General features: G+C 59.5%; 1 pseudogene; it reads left to right on the forward strand.

The window, feature by feature from the left end:
• The first annotated feature begins 8,091 nt into the window (after window positions 1–8,091).
• The window catches only part of LOC148783689 (uncharacterized), a 13,389-nt pseudogene continuing 6,480 nt past the window's right edge, over window positions 8,092–15,000 (forward strand).

Consider the following 15,000-nt stretch of genomic DNA (forward strand, 5'->3'; position numbering starts at 1 on the left):
TTCCACCGAAACTAGCACACAAATGTTTTCCTAAGGGGCAAACCCATCCCACCACACCACCATGCCCAGTGCACAACGACGTGCGTGCCCAAATCAGCTTTCCGGGGGCAAACACACGGTGGAGCATTGGAACTCAAGCTCCTGCACTGCCCGTCCTGGCCCATAAGACGGTCTGGGCGCGTCGTCCTAGTGCATCGGAATAGCTGGCGAGGTGGGATGGGACGGCCCGGAGCACACCACGGTGCAATGTGTGGCGTGGATGGTGGGCACCGAGGTACGCGTCTACGCACGGTGTCGCGAGTGCTAGGGGCATTACGCACACGTCTTGGGTAGGGGGCAACCGGGTGCGCGTCAAGGCACGACGCATCACCACACGCACGATTGAAAGCAGCGGGGCTCGAGGGCCGGTGAGATGCCCGAGCAGAGCACACCAACGCACCATGGATCGAGGGCCCCTGGGCACACGGCGTCACGAGAGCCCACTGGTGGGCGAGAAAGGCAGACCCAAGCAGTATGCCAGGTGAGCACCTATCTGGCTAACTAGGCACAGCGCCACGAGTGCCTACAGAGCTGAACGAGCTGGAAGCACCCACGCAGTAAGGGTAGGCACACCCACGCTGAAAGGGTTGACGGCTGAGTGGTGAGCACAGAGGTGTGCGCCTAAGCACAGCGCATGGAGTGTCCACGAGTCATCCCAGGAAAAGCACAACCAAGCAGTATGAGCCTGGAGGGAAACGAGTAGCGCGCCTAGGCACCTCGCTGTGAGTGCCAACGGGTTGAACGAGCTTGGCACAACCACGTGGCATGGGTGGCGAGCACCGAGGTGTGCGACTAGGCAGAACACATCGATGGTCTACGGGTCAGCCAAAGCAGGCCCACACCGACGCGTTGGCATGACGCCTTGCCCAAATCACGTACCTCAGCCTCGTCCCAACCTGGTGCCCAACCTTCCCAATTATGTTTCATGGCTTAAAACACCTGACATTCCTGAGTGACACCTGTTGGGGGTCAAACTAACCCACATCTGGCCTCATCACGACCCATACCACCCAAATCACGTACCTCAGCCTCGTCCCAACCTGGTGCCCAACCTTCCCAATTATGTTTCATGGCTTAAAACACCTGACATTCCTGAGTGACACCTGTTGGGTGTCAAACTAACCCACATCTGGCCTCATCACGACCCATACCACCTAAATGCACAATGTTGCATCCTTGGGTGCCTCACCACCACACGAAAGGTTGAAGGCAAGGAGCCTCGAGGGCCGGCGGGATGAACGAGCAATGCAAACCCACGCAGCATATGTTGAGGGCCCCATTGTGTGCACCTAGGCACACGGTGCCACGTTGGCCTACGCGTAGCCCGAGCAAGGCAAACCCGCACAGTTTTGCTGGTGGACGCCGAGGTGTGCACCTAGGTACACGGCATCGTGAAGCCCTGCCGGTCGCCGAGATAGGGACACCCAAAATGTACGCCTGGTGTGCTCGCAGGTGGGTGCCTAGGCACAACGAAACAAGGGCCTCCAAGTTGCCCGAGCTGGGAACACCCGCGCGGTATGGGTGGCGAGCATTAAGCTGTGCGCCTAGGCACAATGCATCAACGGTCCACAAGTACGCCGAGACGAGGCACACCCGTGCAGTATGCGTCGTGAGCACTAAGTTATGTGCCTCGGCACAACGCATCGAGGGACCACAAGTCAGCCGAGGTAAGGAAAACCATTGGAGTATGGGATGAGGGCTCCGCGGTGTGCGCCTAGGACCACGGCGCCGCGGAGGCGTGAGGGTTGCCCCATCAAGTCACACCCACGCAGTTTGCAAGGTGGACACCGAGGTATGCGCCTAGGCAAACGGGGTCGCGAAGGAGAACGGGCTGACCGGCTAGGCACACCCACGCAGTATGCCTGGTGGGCACCGAGGTGCGTGCCTAGGCCCACGGTGGGATGAAGGCCAACGGGTTGCCTGAGCTGGGAACACCCACGAGGAATGCCAGGTGGGCACCGAGGTGTGCGCCTTGGAACAGCGCATCTAGGGTCCACGGGTCAGCCCGAGCAAGGCAACCCCACGCAGTATGGGTTGAGAGCTTCGTCGTGTGCGCCTAGGCACCACGGCGACGTGATGGCTTGCGGGTTGCCCGAGCAAGGCCAAACCACGCAGTTTGCCTGGTGGGTAGCGAGGTGTGCTCCTAGGCACGTGGCGTCGAGCTGTGCGACTTGACTGAGCGCATCGAGGGTCCACGGGTAAGCCAGAGCAGCCCACAACCACGCTTTGGCAGCACGCCTAACACAAATCACATAACTCAGCCTCGTCCCAACCTGTTGCCCACCCTTCCCAATTATGTTTCATGGCTTAAAACACCGGACATTCCTGAGCAATACCTGTTGGGGGTCAAACTGGCATACATTTGGCCTCATCACGACCCCAGCCACTTCAGTGCATAATGTTGCATCCTAGGGTGCATCACCACCACACTCAAGGTTGAAGGCAGGGAACCCTCGAGGGCCGGTGGGATGAATGAGCAAGGCAAACCCACGCAGCATGGGTTGAGGGCTCCATGGTGTGCACCTGGGCACACTGTGCCACGTTGGCCTCTACTCGTAGCCCGAGCAAGGCACAACAGCACAGTTTGCCTGGTGGGCACGGAGGTGTGCACCTAAGTACACGGCATCGCGAGGGCCTATCGGGCGCCGAGCAAGGCACACCCAAGCAGTATGCCATGTGTGCACCAAGCGGTGTGCCTATGCACAACGCAACAATGGGCTCCAGGTTGCCGGAGCTGGGAACACCCGCGCGGTATGGGTGGTGAGCACTAACATGTGCGCCTAGGCAAAATGGGTCGACGGTCCACGAGTCAGCCGAGGCGAGGCACACACGTGCAGTATGCGTGGTGAGCAATAAGCTGTTTGCCTCGGCACAATGCATGGAGGGACCACAAATCTGCCGAGGTAAGGCACAACATTGCAGTATGGGTTGAGGGCTCCGCGGTGTGCGCATAGGCACACGGTGCCGCGGAGGCGTACGGGTCGCCCTATCAAGACACACCCGCGCAGTTTGCCAGGTGGGCACCGAGGTGTGCGCCTAGGCAAAGGGCGTCGCGAAGGAGTACGGGCTGACCCGCTAGGCACACCCACGCAGTATGCCTGGTCGGAACCGAGGTGGGTGCCTAGGCCCGAGGTGGGATGAAGGCCAACGGGTTGCCTGCGCTGGGAACACCCGCGAGGTATGCCACGTGGGCACCGAGGTGTGCGCCATGGAATAGCGCGTCTAGGGTGCATGGGTCGGCCAGAGCAAGGCAACCCAACGCAGTATGGGTTGAGGGCTTCGTCGTGTACGCCTAGGCACACGGCGACGTGATGGCTTGCGGGTTGCCCGAGAAAGGCACAACCACGCAGTTTGCCTGGTGGGCAGCGAGGTTTTCTCCTAAGGCACTTGGGGTCGAGCTGTGCGACATGACAGAGCGCATAGAGGGTCCACGGGTAAGCCAGAGCAGGCCACACCCACGCTTTAGCATCAAGCCTAGCGCAAATCACATACCTCAGCCTCGTCCCAACCTGTCGTTTCCCACCCTTCCCAATAATGTTTCATGGCTTAAAACACCAGACATTCCTGAGGGACACCTGTTGGGGGTCAAACTAGCATACATTTGGCCACATCACGACCCAAGCCGCTTCAGTGAACAATGTTGCATCCTAGAGTGCATCACCACCACACGCAAGGTTGAAGGCAAGGAACCTCGAGGGCCGGTGGGATGAACGAGCTAGGCAAAACCCACGCAGCATGGGATGAGGGCTCCATTGTGTGCACCTAGGCACAAGGCGCCACGATGGCAAACGCGTGGCCCGAGTAAGGCGCACCTGCCCAGTTTACCGGACACCGAGCTGTGCACCTAGGTACACGACATGGCGAGGACCTGCCGGTCGCCGAGCTAAGCACACCCAAGGAGTATGACATGTGTGCACCAAGGCGTGTGGCTAGGCACAACGCAACAATGGGCTCGAGCTTGCCAGAGCAGGGAACACCCGCGCGGTATGGGTGGTGAGCACTAAGTTGTGCGACTAGGCACAAAGCGTCGACGGTCCACAAGTCAACCGAGGCGAGGCACACACGTGCAGTATGCGTGGTGATCAATAAGCTGTTTGACTCGACACAATGCATCGAGGGACCACAAGTCCGCCGTGGTAAGGCACAACATTGCAGTATGGGTTGAGGGCTCCGCGGTGTGCGCCTAGGCACACGGTGCCGCGGAGGCGTAGGGGTTGCCCTATCAAGACACACCCACGCAGTTTGCCAGGTGGGCACCGAGGTGTGCGCCTAGGCATATGGCATCGCGAAGGAGTACGGGCTGACCGGCTAGGCACACCCACGCAGTATGCATGGTGGGCACCGAGGTGTGTGCCTACGCCCACGGTGGGATGAAGGCCAACGGGTTGCCTGAGCTGGGAACACCCGCGAGGTATGCCACCCGGGCAACGAGGTGTGCGCCACGGCATAGCGCGTCTAGGGTGCATGGGTCGGCCAGAGCAAGGCAACCCAACGCAGTACGGGTTGTGGGCCTCGTCGTGTAAGCCTAGGCACACGGCGACGTGATGGCTTGCGGCTTGCCCGAGCAAGGCACAACCACGCAGTTTTCCTGGTGGGCAGCTAGGTGTGCTCCTAGGCACGTGGCGTCGAGCTGTGCGACATGACAGAGCGCATCGTGGGTCCACGGTCAAGCCAAAACAGGCCACAACCACGCTTTCGCAGCATGCCTAGCACAAATCACATACCTCAGCCTCGTCCCAACCTGTTTCCCACCCTTCCCAATTATGTTTCATGGCTTAAAGCACCAGATATTCCTGAGTGACACCTGTTGGGGGTCATACTGGCATACAGTTGGCCTCATCACTACCCAAGCCACTTCAGTGCACAATATTGCATCATACAGTGCATCACCACCACGCGCAAGGTTGAAGGCAGGGAGCCTCGATGGCAGGTAGGATGAACGAGCTAGGCAAACCCACGCAACATGGGTTGAAGGCTCCATGGTGTGCACCTAGGCAAACGGTGCCACGATGGCATTCGCGTAGCCCGAGCAAGGCACACCTGCACAGTTTGCCTGGTGGACAACGAGGTGTGCACCTAGGTACACGGCATCGAGAGGGCCTGCCGGTCGCCGAGCTAAACACACCCAAGCAGTAAGACGTGTGAACTATGGTGTGTGGCTAGGCACAACGCAACAATAGGCTCCAGGTTGCCCGAGATAAGAACTCCCGCGCGGTATGGGTGGTGAACACTTAGCTCGGCGCTTGTGCCCAACGCGTTGACGGTCCACAAGTCAGCCGAGGCAAGGCACACCCGCGCAGTATGCGTTGTGAGCACTAAGCTGTTTGCCTCGGCACAACGCATCGAGGGACCACAAGTCTGCTGAGGTAAGGCACAACATTGCAGTATGGGTTGAGGGCTCCGCTGTGTGGGCCAAGGCACACGGTGCCGCGAAGGCACACGGGATGCCCCATCAAGACACACCCACGAAGTTTGCCAATTGGGCACCGAGGTGTTCGCAAAGGCAAAAGGCGTCGCGATAGTACGGGCTGACCGGCTGGGAAAACCCACGCGGTATGCCTGGTGGGCACCGAGGTGTGTGCTTAGACCCACGGTGGGATGAAGGCCAACAGTTTGCCTGAGCCGGGAACACCCGCGAGGTATGCCAGGAGAGCACCGAGGTGTGAGCCATGGAACAAGGCATCTAGGGTCCACGGGTCAGCCCGAACAAGGCCACCCCACGCAGTATGGGTTGAGAGCTTCGTCGTGTGCGACTAGGCACACGGCGACGTGATGCCTTGCGGGTTGCACGAGCAAGGCACAACCACGCAGTTTGACTGGTGGGCAGCTAGGTGTGCTCCTAGGCACGTGGCGTCGAGCTGTGCGACATGACGGAGCGCATCGTGGGTCCACGGTAAAGCCAAAGCAGGCCGCACCCATGCTTTGGCAGCACGCCAAGCACAAATCACATACCTCAGCCTCGTCCCGACCTGTTTGCCCACCCTTCCCAATTATGTTTCATGGCTTAAAACACCAGGCATTCCTGAGTGACACCCGTTGGGGGTCAAACTAGCATACGTTTGGCCTCAACACGACCCAAGCCAACTCGGTGCACAACGTTGCATCCTGGAGTGCATCACCACCACAAGCAAGGTTGAAGGCAGGGAGCCTCGAGGGGGGGTGGGACGAACGGGCTAGGCAAACCAACGCAACATGGGTTGAAGGCTCCATGGTGTGCACCTAGGCACACGGTGCCAAGATGGCGTTCGCGTAGCCAGAGCAAGGCACACCTGCACAGTTTGCCTGGTGTACACCGAGGTGTGCACCTAGGTACACGGCATCGAGAGGGCCTGCCGGTCGCCGAGCTAAGCACACCCAAGCAAGTATGCCATGTGTGGACTAAGGTGTGTGGCTAGGCACAACGGAACGATGGGCTCCAGGTTGCCCGAGATGAGAACACCCGCTCGGTATGGGTGGTGAGCACTGAGCCGAGCGCCTGGGCACAATGCGTCCACGGCATACAAGTCAGCCGAGGCAAGGCACACCCATGCAGTACGTGTGGTGAGCACTAAGCTGTTTGCCTCGGCGCAACGCATCGAGGGACCACAAGTCTGCTGACGTGAGGCACAGCATTGCAGTATGGGTCGAGGGATCCGCGGTGTGCGCCGAGGCACAAGGTGCGGCGGAGGCATACGGGTTGCCCCATGAAGGCACACCCACGCCATTCGCCAGGTGGGCACCAAGGTGTGCGCCTAGGCATCGCGAAGGAGTACGGGCTGACCGCCTAGGCACACCCACGCAGTGTGCCTGGTGGTCACCGTGGTGTGTGCCTAGGCCCTCGGTGGGATGAAGGCCAACGGTTTGCCTGAGCTGGGAACACCCGCGAGGTATGCCAGGAGAGCACCGAGGTGTGAGCCATGGAACAAGGCATCTAGGGTCCACGGGTCAGCCCGAACAAGGCAACCCCACGCAGTATGGGTTGAGGGCTTCGTCCATTGCGCCTAGGCACACGGCGACGTGATGGCTTGCGGGTTCCCCGAGCAAGGCACAACCACGCAGTTTGCCTGGTGGGCAGCTAGGTGTGCTCCTAGGCACGTGGCGTCGAGCTGTGCGACATGACAGAGCGCATCGTGGGTCCACGGTAAAGCCAAAGCAGGCCGCACCCATGCTTTGGCAGCACGCCAAGCACAAATCACATACCTCAGCCTCGTCCCAACCTGTTTGCCCACCCTTCCCAATTATGTTTCACGGCTTAAAACACCAGACATTCCTGAGTGACACCCGTTGGGGGTCAAACTAGCATACGTTTGGCCTCAACACGACCCAAGCCAACTCAGTGCACAACGTTGCATCCTGGAGTGCATCACCACCACAAGCAAGGTTGAAGGCAGGGAGCCTCGAGGGGGGGTGGGACGAACGGGCTAGGCAAACCAACGCAACATGGGTTGAAGGCTCCATGGTGTGCACCTAGGCACACGGTGCCAAGATGGCATTCGCGTAGCCCGAGCAAGGCACACCTGCACAGTTTGCCTGGTGGACACCGAGGTGTGCACCTAGGTACACGGCATCGGGAGGGCCTGCCGGTCGCCGAGCTAAGCACACCCAAGCAGTATGCCATGTGTGCACTAAGGTGTGTGGCTAGGCACAACGCAACGAAGGGATCCAGGTTGCTCGAGATGAGAACACCCGCTCGGTATGGGTGGTGAGCACTAAAGCCGAGCGCCTGGGCACAATGCGTCCACGGCATAAGAGTCAGCCGAGGCAAGGCAAAACCATGCAGTATGCGTGGTGAGCACTAAGCTGTTTGCCTCGGCGCAACGCATCGAGGGACCACAAGTCTGCTGACGTAAGGCACAACATTGCTGTGTGGGTTGAGGGATCCGCGGTGTGCGTCGAGGCACAAGGTGCCGCAAAGGCATACGGGTTGCCCCATCAAGGCACACCCACGCCATTCGCCGGGTGGGCACCAAGGTGTGCGCCTAGGCATCGCGAAGGAGTACGGGCTGACCGCCTAGGCACACCCACACAGTGTGCCTGGTGGTCACCGAGGTGTGTGCTTAGGCCCTCGGTGGGATGAAGGCCAACGGTTTGCCTGAATTGAGAACACCCGCGAGGTATGCCAGGTGGGCACTGAGGTGTGCGTCATGGAACAACGCATCTAGGGTCCATAGGTCAGCCCGAACAAGGCAACCCCACGAAGTTTGGGTGGAGGGCTTCATCGTGAGCGCCTAGGCACACGACGACGTGATGGCTTGCAGGTTGCCCGAGCAAGGCACAACCACGCAGTTTGCCAGGTGGGCAACGAGCTGTGCGACTTGACAGAGCGCATCGAGGGTCCACAGGTAAGCCAGAGCGGGCCAGACCCACGCTTTGGCAGCACGCCTAGCTCAAATCACATACCTCAGCCTCGTCCCAACCTGTTGCCCACCCTTCCCAATTATGTTTCATAGCTTAAAACACCAGACTTTCCTGAGTGACTTCTGGTGGGGGTCAAACTAGCATACATTTGGCCTCAACACGACCCAAGCCACCTCAGTGCACAATGTTGCATCCTGGAGTGCATCACCACCACACGCAAGGTTGAAGGCAGGGAGCCTAGAGGGCAGGTGGGACGAACGAGCTAGGCAAACCCACGCAAGATGGGTTGAAAGCTCCATGGTGTGCACCTAGGCACACGGTGCCAAGATGGCATTCGCGTAGCCCGAGCAAGGCACACCTGCACAGTTTGCCTGGTGGACACCGAGGTGTGCACCTAGGTACACGGCATCGAGAGGGCCTGCCGGTCGCCGAGCTAAGCACACCCAAGCAGTATGCCATGTGTGCACTAAGGTGTGTGGCTAGGCACAACGCAACGATGGGCTCCAGGTTGCCCGAGATGAGAACACCCGCTCGGTATGGGTGGTGAGCACCGAGCCGAGCGCCTGGGCACAATGCGTACCCGGCATACAAGTCAGCCGAGGCAAGGCACACCCAGGCAGTATGCGTGGTGAGCACTAAGCTGTTTGCCTTGGCGCAACGCATCGAGGGACCACAAGTCTGCTGACGTGAGGCACAACATTGCAGTATGGGTTAAGGGATCCGTGGTGTGTGCCTAGGCACAGGGTGCCGCGGAGGCATACGGGTTGCCCCAGCAAGGCTCACCCACGCAGTTCGCCAGGTGGGCACCAAGGTGTGCGCCAAGGCAATAGGCATCGCGAAGGAGTACGGGCTGACCGGCCAGGCACACCCACTCAGTATGCCTGGTGGTCACCGAGGTGTGTGCCTAGGCCCTCGGTGGGATGAAGGCCAACGGGTTGCCTGAGCTGAAAACACCCGCGAGGTATGCCAGGTGGGCACTGAGGTGTGCGTCATGGAACAGCGCATCTAGGGTCCATAGGTCAGCCCGAACAAGGCAACCCCACGAAGTTTAGGTTGGGGGCTTCATCGTGTGTGCCTAGGCACACGGCGACGTGATGGCTTGAAGTTTGCCCGAGCAAGGCACAACCACGCAGTTTGCCAGGGGGGCAGCGAGGTGTGCTCTTATGCACGTGGGGACGAGCTGTGCGACTTGACAGAGCGCATCGAGGGTCCACAGGTAAGCCAGAGAAGGACACACCCACGCATTGGCAGCACGCCTAGCTCAAATCACATACCTCAGCCTCGTCCCAACCTGTTGCCCACCCTTCCCAATTATGTTTCATAGCTTAAAACGCCAGACTTTCCTGAGTGACTTCTGGTGGGGGTCAAACTAGCATACATTTGGCCTCAACAAGACCCAAGCCACCTCAGTGCACAATGTTGCATCCTGGAGTGCATCACCACCACACGCAAGGTTGAAGGCAGGGAGCCTAGAGGGCAGGTGGGACGAACGAGCTAGGCAAACCCACGCAAGATGGGTTGAAAGCTCCATGGTGTGCACCTAGGCACACGGTGCCAAGATGGCATTCGCGTAGCCCGAGCAAGGCACACCTGCACAGTTTGCCTGGTGGACACCGAGGTGTGCACCTAGGTACACGGCATCGAGAGGGCCTGCCGGTCGCCGAGCTAAGCACACCCAAGCAGTATGCCATGTGTGCACTAAGGTGTGTGGCTAGGCACAACGCAACGATGGGCTCCAGGTTGCCCGAGATGAGAACACCCGCTCGGTATGGGTGGTGAGCACCGAGCCGAGCGCCTGGGCACAATGCGTACCCGGCATACAAGTCAGCCGAGGCAAGGCACACCCAGGCAAAATGCGTGGTGAGCACTAAGCTGTTTGCCTTGGCGCAACGCATCGAGGGACCACAAGTCTGCTGACGTGAGGCACAACATTGCAGTATGGGTTGAGGGATCCGTGGTGTGTGCCTAGGCACAGGGTGCCGCGGAGGCATACGGGTTGCCCCAGCAAGGCTCACCCACGCAGTTCGCCAGGTGGGCACCAAGGTGTGCGCCAAGGCAAAAGGCATCGCGAAGGAGTACGGGCTGACCGGCCAGGCACACCCACTCAGTATGCCTGGTGGTCACCGAGGTGTGTGCCTAGGCCCTCGGTGGGATGAAGGCCAACGGGTTGCCTGAGCTGAAAACACCCGCGAGGTATGCCAGGTGGGCACTGAGGTGTGCGTCATGGAACAGCGCATCTAGGGTCCATAGGTCAGCCCGAACAAGGCAACCCCACGAAGTTTAGGTTGGGGGCTTCATCGTGTGTGCCTAGGCACACGGCGACGTGATGGCTTGAAGTTTGCCCGAGCAAGGCACAACCACGCAGTTTGCCAGGGGGGCAGCGAGGTGTGCTCTTATGCACGTGGGGACGAGCTGTGCGACTTGACAGAGCGCATCGAGGGTCCACAGGTAAGCCAGAGAAGGACACACCCACGCATTGGCAGCACGCCTAGCTCAAATCACATACCTCAGCCTCGTCCCAACCTGTTGCCCACCCTTCCCAATTATGTTTCATAGCTTAAAACCCCAGACATTCCTGAGTGACTTCTGGTGGGGGTCAAACTAGCATACATTTGGCCTCAACACGACCCAAGCCACCTCAGTGCACAATGTTGCATCCTGGAGTGCATCACCACCACACGCAAGGTTGAAGGCAGGGAGCCTAGAGGGCAGGTGGGACGAACGAGCTAGGCAAACCCACGCAAGATGGGTTGAAAGCTCCATGGTGTGCACCTAGGCACACGGTGCCAAGATGGCATTCGCGTAGCCCGAGCAAGGCACACCTGCACAGTTTGCCTGGTGGACACCGAGGTGTGCACCTAGGTACACGGCATCGAGAGGGCCTGCCGGTCGCCGAGCTAAGCACACCCAAGCAGTATGCCATGTGTGCACTAAGGTGTGTGGCTAGGCACAACGCAACGATTGGCTCCAGGTTGCCCGAGATGAGAACACCCGCTCGGTATGGGTGGTGAGCACCGAGCCGAGCGCCTGGGCACAATGCGTACCCGGCATACAAGTCAGCCGAGGCAAGGCACACCCAGGCAGTAGGCGTGGTGAGCACTAAGCTGTTTGCCTTGGCGCAACGCATCGAGGGACCACAAGTCTGCTGACGTGAGGCACAACATTGCAGTATGGGTTGAGGGATCCGTGGTGTGTGCCTAGGCACAGGGTGCCGCGGAGGCATACGGGTTGCCCCAGCAAGGCTCACCCACGCAGTTCGCCAGGTGGGCACCAAGGTGTGCGCCAAGGCAAAAGGCATCGCGAAGGAGTACGGGCTGACCGGCCAGGCACACCCACTCAGTATGCCTGGTGGTCACCGAGGTGTGTGCCTAGGCCCTCGGTGGGATGAAGGCCAACGGGTTGCCTGAGCTGAAAACACCCGCGAGGTATGCCAGGTGGGCACTGAGGTGTGCGTCATGGAACAGCGCATCTAGGGTCCATAGGTCAGCCCGAACAAGGCAACCCCACGAAGTTTAGGTTGGGGGCTTCATCGTGTGTGCCTAGGCACACGGCGACGTGATGGCTTGAAGTTTGCCCGAGCAAGGCACAACCACGCAGTTTGCCAGGGGGGCAGCGAGGTGTGCTCTTATGCACGTGGGGACGAGCTGTGCGACTTGACAGAGCGCATCGAGGGTCCACAGGTAAGCCAGAGAAGGACACACCCACGCATTGGCAGCACGCCTAGCTCAAATCACATACCTCAGCCTCGTCCCAACCTGTTGCCCACCCTTCCCAATTATGTTTCATAGCTTAAAACACCAGACATTCCTGAGTGACTTCTGGTGGGGGTCAAACTAGCATACATTTGGCCTCAACACGACCCAAGCCACCTCAGTGCACAATGTTGCATCCTGGAGTGCATCACCACCACACGCAAGGTTGAAGGCAGGGAGCCTAGAGGGCAGGTGGGACGAACGAGCTAGGCAAACCCACGCAAGATGGGTTGAAAGCTCCATGGTGTGCACCTAGGCACACGGTGCCAAGATGGCATTCGCGTAGCCCGAGCAAGGCACACCTGCACAGTTTGCCTGGTGGACACCGAGGTGTGCACCTAGGTACACGGCATCGAGAGGGCCTGCCGGTCGCCGAGCTAAGCACACCCAAGCAGTATGCCATGTGTGCACTAAGGTGTCTGGCTAGGCACAACGCAACGATGGGCTCCAGGTTGCCCGAGATGAGAACACCCGCTCGGTATGGGTGGTGAGCACCGAGCCGAGCGCCTGGGCACAATGCGTACCCGGCATACAAGTCAGCCGAGGCAAGGCACACCCAGGCAGTATGCGTGGTGAGCACTAAGCTGTTTGCCTTGGCGCAACGCATCGAGGGACCACAAGTCTGCTGACGTGAGGCACAACATTGCAGTATGGGTTGAGGGATCCGTGGTGTGTGCCTAGGCACAGGGTGCCGCGGAGGCATACGGGTTGCCCCAGCAAGGCTCACCCACGCAGTTCGCCAGGTGGGCACCAAGGTGTGCGCCAAGGCAAAAGGCATCGCGAAGGAGTACGGGCTGACCGGCCAGGCACACCCACTCAGTATGCCTGGTGGTCACCGAGGTGTGTGCCTAGGCCCTCGGTGGGATGAAGGCCAACGGGTTGCCTGAGCTGAAAACACCCGCGAGGTATGCCAGGTGGGCACTGAGGTGTGCGTCATGGAACAGCGCATCTAGGGTCCATAGGTCAGCCCGAACAAGGCAACCCCACGAAGTTTAGGTTGAGGGCTTCATCGTGTGTGCCTAGGCACACGGCGACGTGATGGCTTGAGGTTTGCCCGAGCAAGGCACAACCACGCAGTTTGCCAGGGGGGCAGCGAGGTGTGCTCTTATGCACGTGGCGACGAGCTGTGCGACTTGACAGAGCGCATCGAGGGTCCACAGGTAAGCAAGAGAAGGACACACCCACGCATTGGCAGCACGCCTAGCTCAAATCACATACCTCAGCCTCGTCCCAACCTGTTGCCCACCCTTCCCAATTATGTTTCATAGCTTAAAACACCAGACATTCCTGAGTGACTTCTGGTGGGGGTCAAACTAGCATACATTTGGCCTCAACACGACCCAAGCCACCTCAGTGCACAATGTTGCATCCTGGAGTGCATCACCACCACACGCAAGGTTGAAGGCAGGGAGCCTAGAGGGCAGGTGGGACGAACGAGCTAGGCAAACCCACGCAAGATGGGTTGAAAGCTCCATGGTGTGCACCTAGGCACACGGTGCCAAGATGGCATTCGAGTAGCCCGAGCAAGGCAGACCTGCACAGTTTGCCTGGTGGACACCGAGGTGTGAACCTAGGTACACGACGTCGGGAGGGCCTGCCGGTCGCCGAGCTAAGCACACCCAAGCAGTATGCCATGTGTGCACTATGGTGTGTGGCTAGGCAGAACGCAACAATGGGCTCCAGGTTGCCCGAGATGAGAACACCCAATCGGCATGGGTGGTGAGCACTACGCACAGCGCCTGGGCACAATGCGTCCACGGCATACAAGTCAGCCGAGGCAATGCACACCCATGCAGTATGCGTGGTGAGCACTAAGCTGTTTGCCTCGGCGCAACGCAACGAGGGACCACAAGTCTACTGACGTAAGGCACAACATTGCAGTATGGGTTGAGGGATCCGCGGTGTGTGCTTAGGCACAAGGTGCCACGGAGGCATACGGGTTGCCCCATCAAGGCACACCCACGCAGTTTGCCTTCCGTGCCACGGAGGCATACGGGTTGCCCCATCAAGGCACACCCACGCAGTTTGCCTGAAGGGCACCAAGGTGTGCCGCTAGGCAAAAGGCATCGCGAAGGAGTACGGGCTGACTGGCTAGGCACACCCACGCAGTTTGCCTGGTGGTCACCGAGGTGTGTACCTAGGCTCTCGGTGGGATGAAGGCCAACGGGTTGCCTGAGCTGAGAACACCGGCGAGGTATGCCAGGTGGGCACTGAGGTGTGCGTCATGGAACAGCGCATCTAGGGTCCATAGGTCGGCCCGAACAAGGCAACCTTACGTAGTTTGGGTTGAGCTCTTCATCGTGTGCGCCTAGGCACACGGCGACGTGATGGCTTGCAGGTTGCCCGAACAAGGCACAACCACGCAGTTTGCCAGGTGGGCAGCGAGGTGTGCTCCTATGCACGTGGCGACGAGCTGTGCGACTTAACAGAGCACATCTAGGCAGCATGCCTAGCACAAATCACATACCTCAGCCTCGTCCCAACCTGTTTCCCACCCTTCCCAATTATGTTTCATGGCTTAAAACAACAGACATTCCTGAGTGACACCTGTTGGGGGTCAAACTAGCATATATTTGGCCTCAACACGACCCAAACCACCTCAGTGCACAATGTTGCATCTTGGAGTGCATCACCACCACACGCAAGGTTGAAGGCAAGGAGGCTCCAGGGCCGGTGGGATGAACGAGCTAGGCAAAACCACGTAGCATGGGTTGAGGGCTCCATGGTGTGCACCTAGGCACATGGTGCAACGATGGCATAAGCGTAGCCCGAGCAAGGTACACCAGCACAGTTTGCCTGGTGGACACCGAGGTGTGCACCTAGGTACACGGCATCGCGAGGGCCTGTCAGTCGCCGAGCTAGGCACACCCAA

The sequence above is a fragment of the Amborella trichopoda genome, chromosome 1 (genome assembly GCF_054954075.1).
Source record: "Amborella trichopoda isolate Santa Cruz 75 chromosome 1, AtrichopodaSantaCruz75HAP2 v2.0, whole genome shotgun sequence".
NCBI lineage: Eukaryota > Viridiplantae > Streptophyta > Magnoliopsida > Amborellales > Amborellaceae > Amborella > Amborella trichopoda.